This window comes from Mesocricetus auratus, unplaced genomic scaffold, assembly GCF_017639785.1.
Source record: "Mesocricetus auratus isolate SY011 unplaced genomic scaffold, BCM_Maur_2.0 Super-Scaffold_100009, whole genome shotgun sequence".
In the NCBI taxonomy this organism is placed as follows: Eukaryota; Metazoa; Chordata; class Mammalia; order Rodentia; family Cricetidae; genus Mesocricetus; species Mesocricetus auratus.
In genome coordinates this window covers 75,240,564-75,258,683 of record NW_024429193.1, presented here as the reverse complement: position 1 = coordinate 75,258,683, position 18,120 = coordinate 75,240,564, and the positions used below count along the sequence as shown (strand labels likewise).

The window sequence follows — 18,120 nt, the reverse complement described above, 5'->3', positions numbered from 1 at the left end:
TTCTTCCTGTCCTGTGGCCAATGGTGTGTGGTGTCTTCAGTAATGCCGTCTCATCACCAAGTTCTGGAGGGCAATGAGGAGCAATGGCAAGAGCCTGCACTGGCTTTAGTAAGCCTGGACCCCTCCTGACCAACACCTGGAAGGGAACTTCCCACACCTGGGGTTTGTTTGAGATAGTTATTTTAATTGCTTCCCAGAGATTCTGCAGCTGGTGGCTTAGAGGGCCCATCTGACAAAGGCAATGCATGAGGAATCCCGCTGCTGCCACTGGCTGGAGACCTCTGATGCTTCTTTACACCCCGGGTTGGACATCTTCCCCCACCTACTTCTGGCGCTTCTTCTGGTGGGCCGGCCTGTCTTTGGATTCTTGAGATGTATGGGTTCTTCCTACCTCCACCCTCTGTCCGAGCTTAGAATCAGCAGCCCTGCAGCCCCCTGTCAGTCCACATCCTTGAATTTAATCTGTTTATCATCCATAATGCAATCTCCAATCCAAGTCTAAGTTATTCTCGTAACTACCTTGGCCACATTGACAACCGTAAATTCTCCTTCCCACGTGGCAGCCTTGAATTGTGGGGAACTTGATGGCACCTCACAGTGTCAGCAGTGCAGCACAGCATGGGCGGAGAACATGTAGCAATCCCTGCATTGAACAAATTCACACTGGTGCTTCGAAATTGGAAATGGTATAGGTATTAACACCACGGAAATCAGAAAAGGCTTGGTAAGTGGCATTTTCCCCCCTTTTAATACTAGTTCTAGTGGAGGACTAAGCCACGGGATCCTAAACGCCAGCCTGGTACAATCCCTGCATGGTGTCTCTATGGACTAATATTGGCTAAGAGCAGGGGTGAACCTGGCGTAGTGGGTAATTACTAATCTCCAGACTTTAAAAAGTCTAAAGCTGGACTCCTAACACTGCTCCTAAACTCTTTCACTTCTGTCTAAGGGAACCTGACAATTTCTGTGCTTTCTCAGTTAATGACCACAGCAAGGAACTTTGCCCAAGTCATTAACATGACCTATGTATTCACCTCCTCATCTGTGGACTTGGCCTGTAGTGTGGGAGTGAGTGAATTGTTATTGGAATCATGCTTGGCACAACACCAGTTTTCTGAAATACCATGTTGAACTAATTGTTTAGACTAAGCTCTTTACATTTGGCCTGACCTCATCTTTCTCCCTTGACTTTCAAGCTGTGTATATCAATATGATCTTATGTTTACCAATTCTACAATGACCTCCCTGGGACAAGCTCTAATCATGTTAGTCTCAATTATTTTAGACAAAAGTTTGTTTTCCAGCTCTCACTGTGGCCTTTTACAGTTGGAACGTGCTTTGTAGACCAGGCTAGCCTTGAAATCACAAGAGATCCACCGCATCTGCCTTTTGAGAGCTGGGTTTAAAGGTTTGCACCACTACACCTGGCCTGCTTCAGTTTGATTTTAATATTAGTCTTTTTTAAAGATAGAGTCTTGCTTTGTACTTCTGGGTAGCTTTTTGCTCGTGATCCTCATGTCCATGCCTCCATGAGCCTTACTGTGATGCTATTCTCACTGACATGCCCCTCAGGCATGCCAGCGTGGTTCTTCAAGGGCAAGGCAGAGGATTTAATATCAAGAATGGAGGAGAGAGCTAGACAGAGCCTGGGGAAGGTCATGGGGCTGGGCAGGGGTAGCATAGGCAGTACAGATCAACTGGGAGCCAGGGAGAGGATGAGCAGCTTAGAAATTTTGTCCGAATTACAATAAGTAAGAAAGACATGAGCTCCCAGCCACTTGTGCCTAGGATAAATAATATGGGCAAAACAGCTCCAACAAGGGCTCTGTAGGCAAGCCTGACAGCCTTGAGTACCCGTGAATCCAAGAAATGTGTTCTGTGGTCTGCCTTTTTAGCAGTATTCAGTGGTAGGAGGCCTGGGAATGTTTGAACAGAAACAATATTTCCAAACTTGGTGATATGTGGAGAAGACTCCATTTACTAACGGTGACCTTATTTTCTCCTACCAAATGATGGCTTATGCCATTCAAAAATTTCTTGAGAATTGACGGATATGGCTAGGACACAGGGGAGAGATTGGAGTGGGTTGAGTGGGGTAGTGAGGGGAAGCATTTTGACACAGTTTAGTTGTTCTAGAACTCACTATATTGTCTAGGCTGACTTTAAAGTCACAGCAATCCCCAGCCTCCAAAGTGCTAGGATTATGGATTTCAACTACAGTCTCTCTCTCTCTCTCTCCCCTGTGATAGGGCCAGGATCACAAACCAAACAAACAGATAATAATAAAAAAGGCAGTATAAAGGTAACTTTACCTACTTGGTTTAAAATATCACACTAAGAGGAAGACACTGCAAGACAAACTACCCAATGAGAGCTGGCTACCATCTTCCCCAGCTCACTGCTATCCGTTCCTGCTGTCTGTGCTGTTTACTGGCCCCATTCCAGCACCTACGAGAACCTGGCTTTCTCTCAGTTTTAGCTCACTGCTTCCTGCCCCATTTAATGGATTCAGTACCCTTCTCTGGTGATTTTGGGGGGCTTTTCTCATTATGGCTGTCACACAGATATGTCTTCTATGCTAAAGAGGCCAAGATGAACTGTACACACAAACAGATTTTAGCTTAGAATCAGGGCCTGGTTCACGGTGAGACCTCTTATGAATGGGTTCTACATTGTCGTAAACAAGCCAGTCAGTATTTGGAGCTGTCATTGCTTCAGACATGTAGCTGCTGCCATTGTCCACACGGCTTGTCATGCAGCTCTGTCCTCTCCCTGGTGCTCCAGCCAGAGCCCTGCCCCCGCTCCGGAACCCCTTTGGACTGGTGGGAGCTGACTCATCCACAGTTGCTTAGGACTCCCTCCTCCCAGGCTAGCCGGTCTGGAGGAGCTTTCAGATCCTAGTGTTTGTGGGGTGGAGCTGCTGTGGGGAAAGCCTCTTCCCTGATGATAAGCGCTGGCTCTCTGGGGGAAGGCTCCTCCTCCACTACTCTGTTGTTAAGCAACAGCAGTTAAAATTCACCTTCCTCCGATTTTTCAGTATCCTCTACCTTTTGACTTCGTATCTTTAGTTAATTCACGCATTAAAAATCTCTCTGAATCTCAAGCCAAAGCATTAATTCCAGAAGAGAGCGCTGATGCATCTTCTTGGACAAGGTGTCACCCCCTATGTATCATCAGATATATGCCCTTCCCTCCCCCAACCCCTGACATGACTTGCATCTTTTTTGGTTAATAAATCTGGAGACATAAAATACAGGTAGGATGTAGTGTCTTCCTTCCTCTCATCAAGTTGTATTGATGTGAGGCTCCAGACAGAGGCACCGGATTCTGTTTCCATGGCAACTGCTTCACTGCCTAGGGGAAAAACAGGACAGCAATTGAAGTCTGTGTTAATGGCAGCCCTAAAAATAATCAGTAATGTGTTGAAATCAAATGAAAGACCCAGGAAATAACAGATAAAAATTAAAACCCTGCAATGCGGGGCTGAACAATGAGACTCTGGGCAAATCTCATTGCTACTATCCTGTGCTCCAAGGTGAAGAGGGGCAGTGGCGATAAGTGTATTTTGGAGGAGAACTGATCATTCTTTTATTGGATCTCTTATTCAGATAACCACTAAATGACTCCAGCCTTGAGTCCACAGTGGCTTTGATTCTGGGCTGTCATGGCTTTATGGGGTCAGTAGACAAGAAAAGCTGCCTTACTTATTACAGATGTCTCGTTTGCTATCCAGTAGCCGTTCTAAACGTTTCCACTGGGTTTGTGTGGGGTTGGCCATACCCAGCCCCAGGGACAATTCAAAACAATTTATAGCATTTTATTAGTTTAGTAAAGGTCATGCAGCTAGGGGGGAAGACTGCCAGGGACTCTTATATATGGAGACTGACTTCGGCTAGAAGCTCTGAGATCTTGTTGATGCACAGTAAATGTTTATAATCTTCATTTTTCCTGAACGTGAAAAAGGATACATTTAATATCTGTCACTCTTGGCAGCTACTTTGTGATTAAGGGAAAAGTAAGTTTGAGGATGAAAACAGCACTTAGGCAAGGAAAATGCCAAGCAAATTAGAGAGATGGGCTGGAATGATTGATGGTTCAGTGGCTATGAGCACTGGCTGCTCTTTTGCAAGAGTGGGGTTCAACTCCCAGCACCCACATGGTACCTTACAACTGTCTGTAACTCTAGTTTTGGGAGCATTTGACAACCTCTTCTGCAATCATTTGGCACCAGGCACGCACACATACATACAATGCTGGCAAAATGTTTATACACATAAAATAAGAAGAAAGAAGGAAATAAAGAAAGAAAGAAAGAAGGAAATAAAGAAAGAAGTAATAGAGAAACATGATGAGACAAGCAAAGCTGCATGGAAACTTCTGGATAACCTTTTGTTTTTGCCAGCAAAATTATTTTTGTAGAGACTTGAGTATAGATTTCCTGTGTTCTGCTTCTTGAAACTAAACAAACAACAAACAAAAATCCTGCTAATAAGCAGCTTCCTGCCATAGAATAACTTCCATATGGACAGAGTCTCAGTTCAGCTCTGCTATTGGCTTGGCTCCTGATTGCCCAGGTCTCCAGAATTGCTAGTCAAGGCCTTGTGCAAAGATGGATAGATGGATGTACAGCCAGCCAGTCCTCCCCCCAACACCCCTAAAGAGGCTTGGATGCAAGTGCTCCTCAGTTAGTTGCCCTTTCAAGTTTGTCGGCCTAGAGGTCAGGCTCTCTAGGACCTAGTGGTGTGGAGTGAAGGCTACTGACACTATTCTTTATTTGCCTGGCCACCAAGAAGAGTCATTAGTGGGACCAATCTACTATATGGACCTGTACTTTGACCCAAAGAGGAAGGTGTGTGTGTGTGTGTGTGTGTGTGTGTGTGTGTGTGTGTGTGTATGTGTGTGTGGGTGAGCTGCCTAGCATATTTGGCTATATCAAAGAGCTAGAATTTTGTGGGCTTAGTTCCAGGAAGAAAAAGAATCTTCTCAAAAAGAAGTTAGTCAAAGTTGAAGCAGGGACACTGGATGATGATAGGTGAAAGATGAAAGGAAAACCTCTAGACTTCAAATAAAAAACTGATTTCAATCAGCTACCTTTTAAATTTTTATTTAACTTTTAAGTTTTTTTGCAGTAACCTGTCATAAAACTAGATTACGTTTTTCTATCTGCTTTAGGTACAACATCAAAATCATTAGTATATAAAAATTGTTCAACGAATATACAGCCAAAATATGCCAGATAAAAATTATATCACTGTTTTGGACCATTAACAATTTATTAAAGTTCTGAATTGATATGTTTATGTTATATATCAACTTAAAATCTGTAATACATTTTGTTCCCTTCTAAATATTCTCATGGTTATCATTCTGTTCTTTCACTGGAATGAGTTCGTCTGTACTCATACTCTTCCGATCCATCTGCTTCTTGCATGTGTGATGGGGCCGTTGTCTCCTTCCTGTGAGTAGGTTTTTCTCCAACATTTTCCTTTAGGGTATAGGAAGGAGGAACATGTTAGAGTGCCTGCTTACTGTTTTATTTTATTTCATTTCTAAAACTCCAGCAAAGAAGGCCAGCTTAAGCCACTGCCCTGTTATTGCATGACTTCATTTTGTGGGACTGCTCCAACAAAGGATCACAAACTGTCATTTAAAATAACTGACACTTTGTTGCATTTGGGGTGGCTAAAATCTGGAATGACCTTGTTGGTGAAACCTCTGAAGATTTCTTCCTTGCCTCTTCATAGGTGTTGGCGTTCCTTGTAGCTGCCTCACTCAGAGCTAGTCCTACACTGTCACATGACCTTCCTGAGGGTCTCTCCACTTTTAATAAGGATCCAGGGCACTGGAATGGGAATTCACTTTAACCCCCTGTGACTTCATCTTATACACATGTCACAGTTTTGCAATAAGGCTACATTGTAAAGTCCTAGGTGAATAAATTATAATTTTTTTAGAGACAAGGTTTGTGTGCTGACTAATTTTATGTCAACTTGACACAGGTTGGAGTCATCTGAGAAGAGGGAACCCCAGCTGAGAAAATTCCTCCATAAGATTGAACTGCAGAAGAGACTGTGTGTTCTTAATTAGTGATTGATATGGGAGAGCCCTGCCAATTGTGGGTGGAGTCATCCCTTCGTTGGTGGTCCTGAGTTCTGTGAGAAAGCAGGTTGAGCAAGCCATGGGGAGCAAGCCAGTAAGCAGCACCCTTCCATGGCCTCTGCATCAGCTCCTGCCTCTGGGTTCCTGTCCTGTGATATAGAAGCAGAAGTCAAATAAACCCTTCCCTCCCCAGCTTGCTTTGGTCATGGCGTATTATCATAGCAATAGTCACCTTAATTAAGACAGTCTCACTCTGTAGTTCACGCTGATCTCAAACTCCCTGTGTAGTCCCAGTTGGCCTTAAACCCATGGCAATCCCCCTGTCTTTTGAGTCTTAGGATTAAGACGTGATTTTTCAGGTGGCATTATTTAAGCTACTAAAATACACAACAGGTGTATTATTCATCAAGAGAAGATGGAGGAATTTGCATTGTCTCTATATTATCTTCACTCAGGCAGCTTCACATTCCAGGGTCTTGGCTGGAAAAGATTTAAGTTCTAAGTTCAAATCTACCCCAGCGAAAAACCTTTGGGTTTCAAGCCATTTTAACTCCATTTGAAGTTACTAGGGGCAAGCCATTGGCTTGCACTAGCATAGAAAGGGTAGCGGTGGCAGAGGCTGGGGCTGGGTACTTCAGCACCCACCATCCCCTCATTCCAAGCTTCTTGTTTTGGTTTTTGAGACTGGGTCTCTCTTTGTAGGCCAGGTGTCCCACACTCTCTGCAGACCTCACAGAGGGAGGTTTCAAACTCACAGAGAAGTTTGTGGCGCCACGCCCCGGTATCCTTCCTTCTGAATGTGGCTTCTAGGTCTGTTGAGGCTGAGACATGTGGGCACCCTCACATTCCAGGGCGCCAGGGGTTCTTTTCCCAGAATAAAAGAGGGGGGCTATCAGGTCGACAAAGTTAGATGCCACTGTCAGTAACTTCTCGCCTCTCCTCGCTTCTGTAGTCAACCCCCTTTTAGAGTGTGGAACACCAGAGCAGGTGCCGTATAGACTGCGACGGCAGTAATTGCCAAGTCTGACAAAGAGAGGAAGAACGGTGGTTCTGTGCTCAAATGCCAGAAGAGAACGGAAACAAATAATCTTGGGTGCAACGATCTGCCCTTGAGAGTTCAGCCACCAAAGTCCAGCCATGGATGTGTTTCCTGTGATCCTGACCATGTGACTCGATTGCGCTTCCTCACTTCCATTATTGTTGGTTCAGCAGAAAGTATTTTAAAACTAGTTTATCTTTGACATGGCCCCAGGGTCTGATAATACTGCTGCCATAATAACAAAGGTAAATGAGAGGAAGTTTTGTTCAGTGAGAAGATCACTTAGTTTGTACCGTGGAGCTCTGCTGCTTCTAGTCCCTCTAAGATTCAAATACACCTCAATTATCCAAACTTTATACTGTTTCCAAAAAAATAAAAATAAAATGTATGCTTGTGTTTATTCTTCCTGGAGTTTGTAAAATTCCTTGAACCTGAAACAAATAACATTGACAATTTTCTCTTCAAAAATTGCTTACTCCTCTTTCACCTTTGCTTTAGTTTTGCATTTTGATTGAGCCTTACCACGGAGTCTGTGAATCTGATGCTTTTGCTACTCTTCTATTTCCCAACCTCAGCTTTCTGTGAGTCAGTTTGGGTATCTTCTCAGCTGTGTCCATTCTGGTTTTTAGCCATCTGACTGTGAAATCCACCCTCGACAGTGTGAGTCTCATCCCAAGACAGTGATTTTTCTCCATTTCTTGGGTTGGTGTCTTTTATCAGTTTGAAAAATCTCTGTCCTCTTTTCAGTTGTCATTTCTGCTCATGTATATCTGATCACACATTGAATCTCTGACTTTTCCTAATTTGTTTTTCTGACAGTTTTCATATTTTCTACATAACTAGATTTGGTTATTTAAATCTCATGTTCTGCCTTGTGAAATAGGACTTTAAAACCAATAATTTTTTGTTTCAAATTTAAAACATTTTTGGATTAATAGTGTCCTTTTCATTTTATACTAAGCTCTAGTATTCTGTGTGAATTCTGGCAATCCTCATTTTTCCCCCATAATTTGATGTTTTCTTTTATACATTAACCAGTGTTTTAAAGTCCATGCCAGCAGTAGATTTAGCTCTTTAAATTCTTAATCTTGATTTTTCAGAGAGAAAAACCAAGAAATTCCATGGAAAAAAGGTACTATACAGTGAAAAATCTTAAACATTTGTATTTTAAGCCTTTTCATCCAGTTTTATTTAATAAATATTCCTTCTTGGAGGAAACAAAAGTGACCATTGTGTTAAATGCCCCTAAAAGAAGCTCTGCTGTGTGCCTTAAAGAGATGCCCAGCTCTGGTCTTTGAGTTTCTTTCTGGTTACCCTAAAATAATTATAGTTTTTGTTGTAGCTTCATATATCTTTAAAGTATCAATTAAAATAGAATTCCATTTGGGAAACAGACAAGAACTAATATCATTTGATTTTGCGCAGAATTTGTGTTGTAATCTTCATAGTGAAAATGTGACTGGAAGGAAATATTGGTATTCATACTACAGTATACTACCACAGTGACTCACTGTCCCTGCAGACTCTTAATTCCAGCAACAGGCTGAGGAATTCATGAAGCCATCCCTGAGCATACCCGGGGACACACTCCAGTAATTACATCAGGATGCCATGTTTTAGGTTTTGAGAAAATGAAACCAAACATTGGGGGCGGTTATATTATTGCAACCTTTTATCTGTGATGTACTATACTACTTAAACACTAAAATAAGTGACAGTGCAGCCCTGTCACTCTTGAAGTCAGAGTGTGCTGAACATCCATAGGCACACTTTCAAACAGGGCCAGGCCACCCTCATTATTCCTTCTGCCCCTTCATGCAGGACAGGTTACAGACAAGCCTCATCAACAGCTCTTCATGCAAGAGCTTAGGAGAAGGCATGCTTCGGACTGTGGTGGACATACTGCGAGGGTGGTGAGCCTTCTTCACAGCTTCCTCAGTGTCATTTACAGTGGGAAACCGGCTTTCTGAAATGTCTAATATTCCAAGGACAGCTCATCTCATTAAAGATGGCTCACAATGTGATTGGCAGCTACCCTGTCTCTTCTATGGTACAATCCAAACAAACTGTGTCCAAGCCAGCCAGCCAGTTTTCAAACTTCCTACTTTATAATTGTTTTCTAGAACTATGGTGATGTCAGCCACATGTCTTTGATATGATACTTTGAGTTGCCTTTGTGGAGATGACCACTAAGAGTCAGCCCTTGGCTTTGCTATATCCACATGGTTCCTTGCTTAGTCAGCAGATACAGAATGCACCATTCAGTGGAGTAGGTTGCTAGTCTGTGGGTGGCAGGGACTACAGCAGCTCAGTATAGGGAATTCTTGTAATGGAGGTGCTCACACAGGCACAGGAAGTGACATAAGCCTTTGAGGTAGCTAATGCTCCAGGCTTGGGCAGATGTAATTGCAATACTCTGGGCTCTGGAAAGGCTGGTGGTCTGCTTTCTTTTCTTCAGTTCATTTTTCATGTTTGCTCTCATTTTCAGTAGGTTTAAAGTTTCAATCAGTTTTCAGATTAGAGGTGCTAAGACATAAAGGCAATGTGCGATTTGCCCATTAAATGTCTTGTTTCTTGAAGCATTTCATTGAATGACTTCACCCAGCCAAGGCATTGTCTTAACCTTTGTGAAGCCTGGCTTATTTCAATGTTGACAGCTATAGAGTGTGATCATTAATTTTAAGATGTGCCTATTAACCGGTGTTTGGCTGTAATAGGTCCTTTCCACTTTGAATTCCAGACTTTGTTTGGCTAGTGTTGGTCACCTGCTGAAATCCCTGCATTAGGCTCTTCTGTCTGCTACGGTCTGTGACAGTTTTTTTTTTTTGAAGCTTGCCTCACATACAAGAAGACAGAGTTTAAAGGGAAGGAAGGCTGAGGGCTACTGTGTGGGTAAGCTCTTCGGTTTGATTTTTCTCTAACAGTTCACTCCTCAGACCAAAACTCCACAAGCAGCTGTCCTGGCTGTTGCTGTGATAAAACTGCATGACCAAACATGAGCTGGGGAGGAAAGGGTTATTTCATCTTACAGCCTACAGTCCAGCATGAAGATAAACGAAACAGGCGTTCACTGCAGGGACTGAATGAAACACAGAGCCCGAGGAATAATGGGTGCAGGCTGGCTGTCTGGATCTCCAAGGCTTGCCCCAGCCTTCTTACGCAATTCAGAACCACCTTCCCAGGGTGTCACTACCCAACGTGGATGGACCCTTCCACTCCAGTCATTAATGAAGAAATGCTCCAATCTGATGGAGGTACTTGTCAGTTGAGACCCCCTTTCCAGATGCGTCAAGTTGGCAGTCAGCTGATAGGCAACACAGCATCCTCACATGACTCTCTCCTTAGATCTACAAGATTGTTGCTTGCTTCCTGGATTCCCTTCACCTTCACGATAATTTGGAAAGTGCCCTTGCGAAAATCCTGAGGTCAGGACTCTGGGTGCTCAGTGTTACTTGATGTTTGATCCTCATTGCCTTCACAGGTTAGTGTATGTATGTATGAATGTATGTATGTATGTGTGTATGTATGTATGTATGTATGTATGTATGTATGTATGTGATGGGGGAAGTTCTGTTTATATGTCAATAAAGCACTGTTGGCCAATAGGGAACCAAGATAGGTGGGACTAGGAGTCCAGGAGGACTCTGGGAAGAAGAAACACAGGGAGTCGAGATGTAATGCCATGGGGTAGGAAGCCCGGAAACTTCTCCGGTAAGAGACATACTTAGATTAACAATTATGGGGTAATTACTTAAGTCAGAGCTATCCAGTAAGAAACAAGCAAGGCCAACAGCTTCATAATTAATATAGTCTGCTGTGTGTTTATTTGGGACTGATGCGGCTCTGGAATCAGGCTGGCGGGAAGGCTTCTCTCAAGGAAAAGGTTTCTCTTTACATGTATGTAATTTAAAACTTATTCTTAGTAGATTTAGTTCAATATATTATATACCATTGGGTCTAGGATACAACTAAATTTTAATTACAGCAACAACTATCATCATTATTATTATTATTATTATTATTATTACTGTATACTGTTTCTTGAGACAGGGTTTCTCTGTGTAGCAATCCTGGCTGTCCTAGACCAGGCTGGCGTCAAACTCCCATAGATCCACCTGCCTCTGCCTCCCAAGTGCTACCACTGCCCGGATTAATGATTATTACTTTTAACTACAGAAATATAAAATAACCATGCCTCGTCCAACCTTGAGGCCTAATCCAGCCTTGATAGGAGAGTCTGTGCCTAGTTTTATTGCATTTTGCTATGCCATGTTTGGTTGATAGCCCTGGAAGACCTGCCCTTTTCTGAAGGGAACTGGAGGAGGAGTGGATATGGGGGAGGAGCAGAGGGAGGGGAGAAACTGAAGTCAGGATGTATTGTATGAGAGAAGAATAAATAAAAGAAGAAAAGAAGTCATCAGCAAGCAGAGTAGCTAAGGATGTGGGGCACTGGGCTGGAGAGCTTTGCTCTTGCAGAGGACCTGATTTGGGGGGGGGGGATGTCTCCAGCATCCATCACTCCAGCTCCAGGGCTTCAACATCCTCACCACTGTCACTTAGAAGATCATGGACTTGGCATGATTAGAATGGCCATGTTTGAGGATGCATGTGGGCATGAAGAACTTACTCACACTGAGACAAAGTAGCAGGAGGATTGATATGGGGAGTGAGCCGTCTCTGCTGGGTTCGAGCAGGTTCTGAGGGTGGTGAATGGAGCAGACGGTGTATAAAGCGCTTGGGGATTGCAGAGTGGAGGCCACAAGGCAGGATTCTTTACCAGTGACTCTCAGCCTTCCTGACGCTGCAGTCTTTACTACAGTTTCCTGCGTTGTGGTGACCCCCAAGCATAGAATCATTTCGTTACTGCTTCATAAATGTCATTTTGTGGGCTCACAACCCGCAGATTGAGAATCAGTGCTTTAGACTCTGACGACTGAGCACAGTTTATGTCTTTTCCTACCAAATCTAAAGTAACTTGATAGGGATATCAAACGGTTGCTTTATATACTTAGTTAGCTAATTAGTTAATTACCTAATTAATTGATTTTATTGTTCAAGACAGAGTCTCACTATGTCTTGGGTGGCCTGGAACCTGTTGCATAGATGATGAGACTGGTCTTGAACTCTTAGAGATCTACTAACTTCTGCCTTCTGAGGGCTGGGATTAATGACAGATGCTATGTTCAAAAACTATTTTAAATGAGCAAAGTAATGAATAACATAGCAGTCTAGCAACATGACAGCAAGTAGCTACTCTTTGATCAGCCATCAAGCTTTTCCGTAAAAGAAAGATGCCCACTAGGAAGTGAGCAGCTGACCTAACAATTGCTAGCTCACCCCTGACCAGTGTATTAATAGGCAAGAACAACTGTGAGTCTCTGATTTTGGTCACAGTGAAATGAGTATTCTGGAATTGTGCTTGTTTCCCTCCTGATAATGATAAAGCTAATGTTATTGGTTTGTTTGTTGTTTCAGTAAGGTGTTTCATGTAATGATTCATTTACTCCTCACATCAACCTTATGAGATAGATAGGTGCTTTTAATAAGAATAGCAAAATTAATAAATAATATATTTTAGCTGGGCGGTGGTGGCGCACACCTTTAATCCCAGCACTGGGGAAGCATAGGCAGGTGAATCTTTGTGAGTTCGAGGCCAGTCTGGTCTACAAAGTTGCACAGAGAAACCTTGTCTTGAAAAAACAAAAAAATGTATTTTAGTATTATTGTTATCAATCATCATTGTATTGGTAGCTGTCTGTGTGTGTACATGTATGTGTGTGTGTTTGTACATGTGTGTGTGGGGGGTGCATATTTATGAGTGTTCATACACATGTGGAAGCCAGAGACTGACATAAGGTACCTTCCAAAGTCCCTTTTCTACCTTATTTTTTGAAAGGTAGCCCCTCACTGAACTTGAAACACACTGATTGGCTGCAAGGACCAGGCGGAGAGTTGCAGGGATCCTCCTGTCTCTGTCCCTACAGTGCTGGAATGACAGGCATGTGTCACAGCACCTGGCTTTTTAACTGGACTCTGGGGATCTGAACTCCGGTCTTTATGCTCACCCAGCAGGTTCCTTACTGACCAAACCATCTCCCCAGCCCCTGCTCTGGCTGTATTACCAGAGGCTTAGGAGAAATGGGTCCCATTTAGCTTAAAAGCACCAAATTATCTAGAAGGTAATGCTTCAGTTTCTGATTTCACACTTAGTATCTTCCTGTGACAAACTTTCCTGATTTCAATCACATTTCCAAGGTGCTAACTATAGCGTCATGCAGATCCCCACTAACTCCATCTAATTTTAAAAGGCAAACATTACCCATGATTTGAATCCAAAGCAACATGGAGAATATACTCCTGATTTCAAGATATAGCAGTGAGGCAGATTCTAGGTAGTATGTTGCTTTAGCAACTTTTGACAACTGTGTCATGGACCCGAAAACATGTGTTGATCATAGGCCTTAGCTATGGCTGGCTTCTTATAGTCTCTCTAGAGTTCAGCCAGTACATGAAAAGGGGAATGAACGTCAGGCTCCATAGCCTGCCAGTCACTCCGATGAGCGCTTTACATGTAAGGGGGACTCTAGTTCTAGAACCACCCAGTGAGCTGGACAAACCAGTCCAGTTTTTCAGCTGAGGAAACAGAGTAGAATTTGCCCAAAGCACCTAGCTGAAGTAAGAATTTTTGTTTATAAATTCTCCAACCTAACCTGATGAGATGCAAATATTGCCTACCTCTGTGTTGTGAGCAATTAGTGAGAAAGTGAAGGAGGAATTGCCTCTGAGCTGGTGATTATTGTGGTCAAGGATGACTCCATTCTTCAAAGAACTGGAATTGGTATACATTCTCTTCTGTGGGAGGTGCCTTGTAGTTAGGAAAAGTCTGTTCGTTCTTCTGAAGACACTGTTCTTCTGTACATTCCTTAGACTTTTTTTTTTAAATTTTAGAACACACTCCAGACTTCTAATAAAAGGCGTTTGGGTCATCCGTTTTGGTGGCACTACTAGGCTCTGAGGGGTGCCCTGGAAAGCAGTGATTAGTTCGAAGGCTGCTGGTTGGCACAGGGTTGCTCTCTTCTGTATGTTTTCCTTAGGTAGCTCATCCACCTCTGGTCATGCATGCTCTTGGCTTTCATCCCATAGGTGGTAAATTGTGACCTTTCTCAGATCCCCTTTGCACTGTGATTCAGACATGCATGGCCTGTCTGATATATGTATAGCCATGTACCCGTACAAGCTTTATAGGCTGATAGGCCGAGTTCGAGGAGACAGTGCTTCCTATGTACATGTTATAACCATGCTTAGGGGAAGAGACAGAATCCACAGGGCTGGGGAGGTGAGGACGAGCGGCTAGGAAGAGTGTGATAACAAAGTGTTCTTGCTTCCTTGAATTCAGTGACTGAAGGGTTAGCAAGGAAACTGAATGCTCGGGACGGGGCGGTGTAGAGCGACCATGGACAAACTGCAAACGTGACTGTGAGTCTTCCGGTAGCTTTTGACTTTTTTGGTCCTTCCTCCTCTAGCATCTTCCTCTTTCCCTGGAGTCCTTCTCCATTGCTTGTGGCTTCTCATCCAGGCCAGTGGCTCTCAACGTTTGGATTCCTTGGACGGCTTGTGTCAACGCAGATATTGGCACTTGTGTCCAAAGCTCCCAATGCAGGAGATCTGGTGCTATAGTGGAGGAGTTGCTCTTCTATGAAATGTCCAATTGTGGGTGATGCTGTGGGGGGCGTGACCATGATTTGGGAAGCAGTAGGCAAGGGGCTTTGCTTGGTCATCTTAATATTTTCACTAATTCATTTAGTCAACATTTCCTGAGATATTATTGAGCCAGGCAATGTTGTCTCAGTTTGCTCTCTACTGCTGTGAAAAGTGCCAAAACCAACTTGGGGAAGAAGGAGCGCAGTCTGTCAGTGAGGGAGTTGGGGCAGGAGCTCAAGCAGGAACCTGGAGGCAGGAGCTGGAGCAGAGACCCTGGAGGAGCATTGTTTACTGCATTTCCCCTGGCATGATCAGCCTATTTACTTATGCAAGCCAGGACCACTTGCCCAAGGGTGCCTATAGTAGGCTGGGTCCTCCACCTAAATCATTAACCAAAAATAATAAACAAAATGCCTCACAGGTCAATCTGATGGAGGCAGTTTCTCTACCGAGGCTCTCCCTTCCATTTTACTCTAGTTAGTATCTAGTTAACAACAACAACAAAACTAGCCAGCTCAAACGCCTTAGAAATTCATGCTTTCCCTAGAACCTTGGGTTTTTACTACCATGCTGTAGTGTCATAAGTGCTAAGTGGTTTAGTAATCCATGGAGGGGATCTAGCAGGTCAGAGCACGGCAAACATAGGCCACATCATGGCAAACACCACAGACAGGTTTTGCCCCTTTACCCCTTTTCCTCTCCCTTGCTGAAAACCCTTACTTTCCTAAAGCTAGCCCCCAAGGTTTATTCCCTTGTTTAGACACTGACTCGTTCCTGAGACAAAACACCAGGGTCCTGTCCAACAATCAAGATTCATCCATTGGCTAATATATCCAATGAGGATCTACCAACTCACCCTAGCACAGACCTCCCCCACTCCTGCAGAACGCCCTCTCTTGTTTCTCTTGCTCTCTGGCTTGTCTTGCTTGCCTGGGCTGCCGCTGCTTGTGCTGTCTCCCCCAGACTCCCTGTCCCTCCAGGGTAATAAATCTCCTTTGTGTTGAGAGTTTGGTGTCTGGGTGTGTCCTGTACTGAATCAGAGGGCTAGCCTCCCTTTCAGTCTTGCCTCCCAAGTCTCATGAAGCACTCTAGCCGGAAGGACTTGCCTTGCAGATCGTCACTCTCTGCATGAGATATGTCCAGCGGCACCCCTCAATAAAGCTCTTAATTGCATCTCAGGGGTGTCAAGTCTTGCCACTCACACGCTTACAACCCTGTCAGTACTGGTTACTACACATAAGCCTTGTTCATGCATGCTTTCTGTCTGTGCAGCTGCTTAAGGGAAGTCACCACTGTCCCTGCTGCTGCTGTTGCCACCGCCGCTGATGTCTCCTGCAGTGTGACATGGTCCACTCCATGCCTGCTGTGCTTCTGTGCTCGCAAAGCAGACAGCATCTAGAAGTACCTGAGCAGCGCTGGAGAGAGCCCTCAGATCCTGCGTCGTATCTCCTCAGCTGAAACCCACAATGTGTTGCTTGTGTCTCGTTGCACCTCAGAATACCCCCATCAGTGTCTTCCTACAGTTGCATCTCCCATGCCTCTGTTAGGGCTGCAGAAGGAAGAGTGGGTGAGTGTGCAAGGTTTGTGATATCATCCCATGCTATCTTTCCTAATCCCGTGTTTTGATGGGCTCATAACACATGTATGCGCAGTTACACATCTTCATATCAGATATGTTGCACATACTTGAATCGCAGAAGGTGGCATATACACTTTTAAAGTACTAGGTTGAACGCATATGGTGTTTACTTACAATTCAGAAGCATTTCTAGTGTGCACAATTTAATCTAGCATAGCTATGGGGCCTTCCTTCCTTCAAACACAACCCCACAGTGTATTTCCTGCTATATAAACTGTGCTCGAGGTAAGGGGAGACGATTTGCAGTTGTGGTCTAATTTCTTTCTATGGGCTTAAGTGTTGAGCCAGCTTTGACCCAATCTTTACTGACTTTTGAGGTTGCAGATCTAGGGCTGTGAGCTTCTGTCGAAGTTGGGGACATCCTGGGGCCAGTGTGCAGGTACTGGTTCTTCCTCACATGTGGTCTGCTGGCAGGGTGGGGGCAGCACACTGAGGACTCAGTGCCCACCTCTGAAATAGGAAGAATTGTTTAGATTCCCTGAGTATTTGGTAATAGTTTATGTAGCCTTCCATTCATTTACCAGATTCCTTTTTTCCCGATGGAGCCAGAGGGTTGGCTCAGGGGATAAAAGTACTAGCTGCCCTTGTATGGGACTCAGGCTCAGTTTCCAACACCTACATGGTCACTCACATCTATCTGTAACTTCAGCTTCAGAGGATCCGACACTGTCTCTTGACCTCCATGGACGGCAGACACACACGTGGTGAATATACATGCATGCAGGCAAAACACTCATACACAATAAATAAAGTAAAAAGATCTAAAAATAAATAAAAACTCCATGATAACTCTGAATTGAAGCAAATGGTAATTATTCAAATATTCATGAGTCATTTAAGTATTAAGTGGTAAAATATTTCAAGCCTAAGTTAAGTTGGCTGCTATACATTTGGGGAAGGTTGAGACATGGTCTTGCTACGTAGCTCTGGTTGTCCTGTAACTTGCTATGTAGACAAGGCCAGCCTTGAACTCATAGAGATCCTCCTGCCTCTGCCTCACAATTGCTGGGATTTAAGGCATGTTCCATAATACCTGGCTGATGCTATATATTTTATCTGTCTGCTCATACAAACATTTCTGTTAATACAACAGGGCCATTCTAACACCACTTTGAAGAGGCGGTACCACATTCCTGAGGCTAAATGAATTATGGCAGGACATTTCTTTACTGGGGAAAGGCCAGGGGCCTCCTTTTGCTCTTAATCAGGCTTACCCACAGATCGAGAAAAGCGCATCCATCCCCTGGAAATACAGCTACTCTGTCTCTTGCTTATGTTTGCGGTTGTAAGCTGTGACAGTCAGGGTCACTTCACAGATTTATAAGGACAGCTCTGAGGAGACAGATTCTGCTGAAGCACTTATTTCTCTACAAGTCAGTGTAGACAGGTAGCTCAGTAAGAGTGGTATCTAAGAGTGACCTTCTCATGCTGTACAGATATGCACAGATTTCTACAAAACAATGTAAAAGATGGAACTTATGTTGCACACAGTTTAAGGGAAAGATAAGATATACAATGTAGAGTGCTATTTAGACAATTATAAGCTGGTATGGTGGCTTACACTAGTGAACCTGAGGCAGGAGGATTGCTGTGAATTCCAGGCTAACCTGGGAGATAGTGAGACCCTATCTCAAAATAATAA

General features: G+C 43.8%; 1 long non-coding RNA gene across 1 annotated transcript; it reads left to right on the top strand.

Moving 5' to 3' along the window:
• The first annotated feature begins 251 nt into the window (after nucleotides 1-251).
• LOC110342028 lies at nucleotides 252-7,545 on the top strand. The gene is made up of 3 exons (XR_002384014.2): nucleotides 252-724; nucleotides 6,000-6,193; nucleotides 7,052-7,545. It is a non-coding gene; the product is annotated as an uncharacterized LOC110342028 (long non-coding RNA).
• The last annotated feature ends 10,575 nt before the right edge of the window (nucleotides 7,546-18,120 follow it).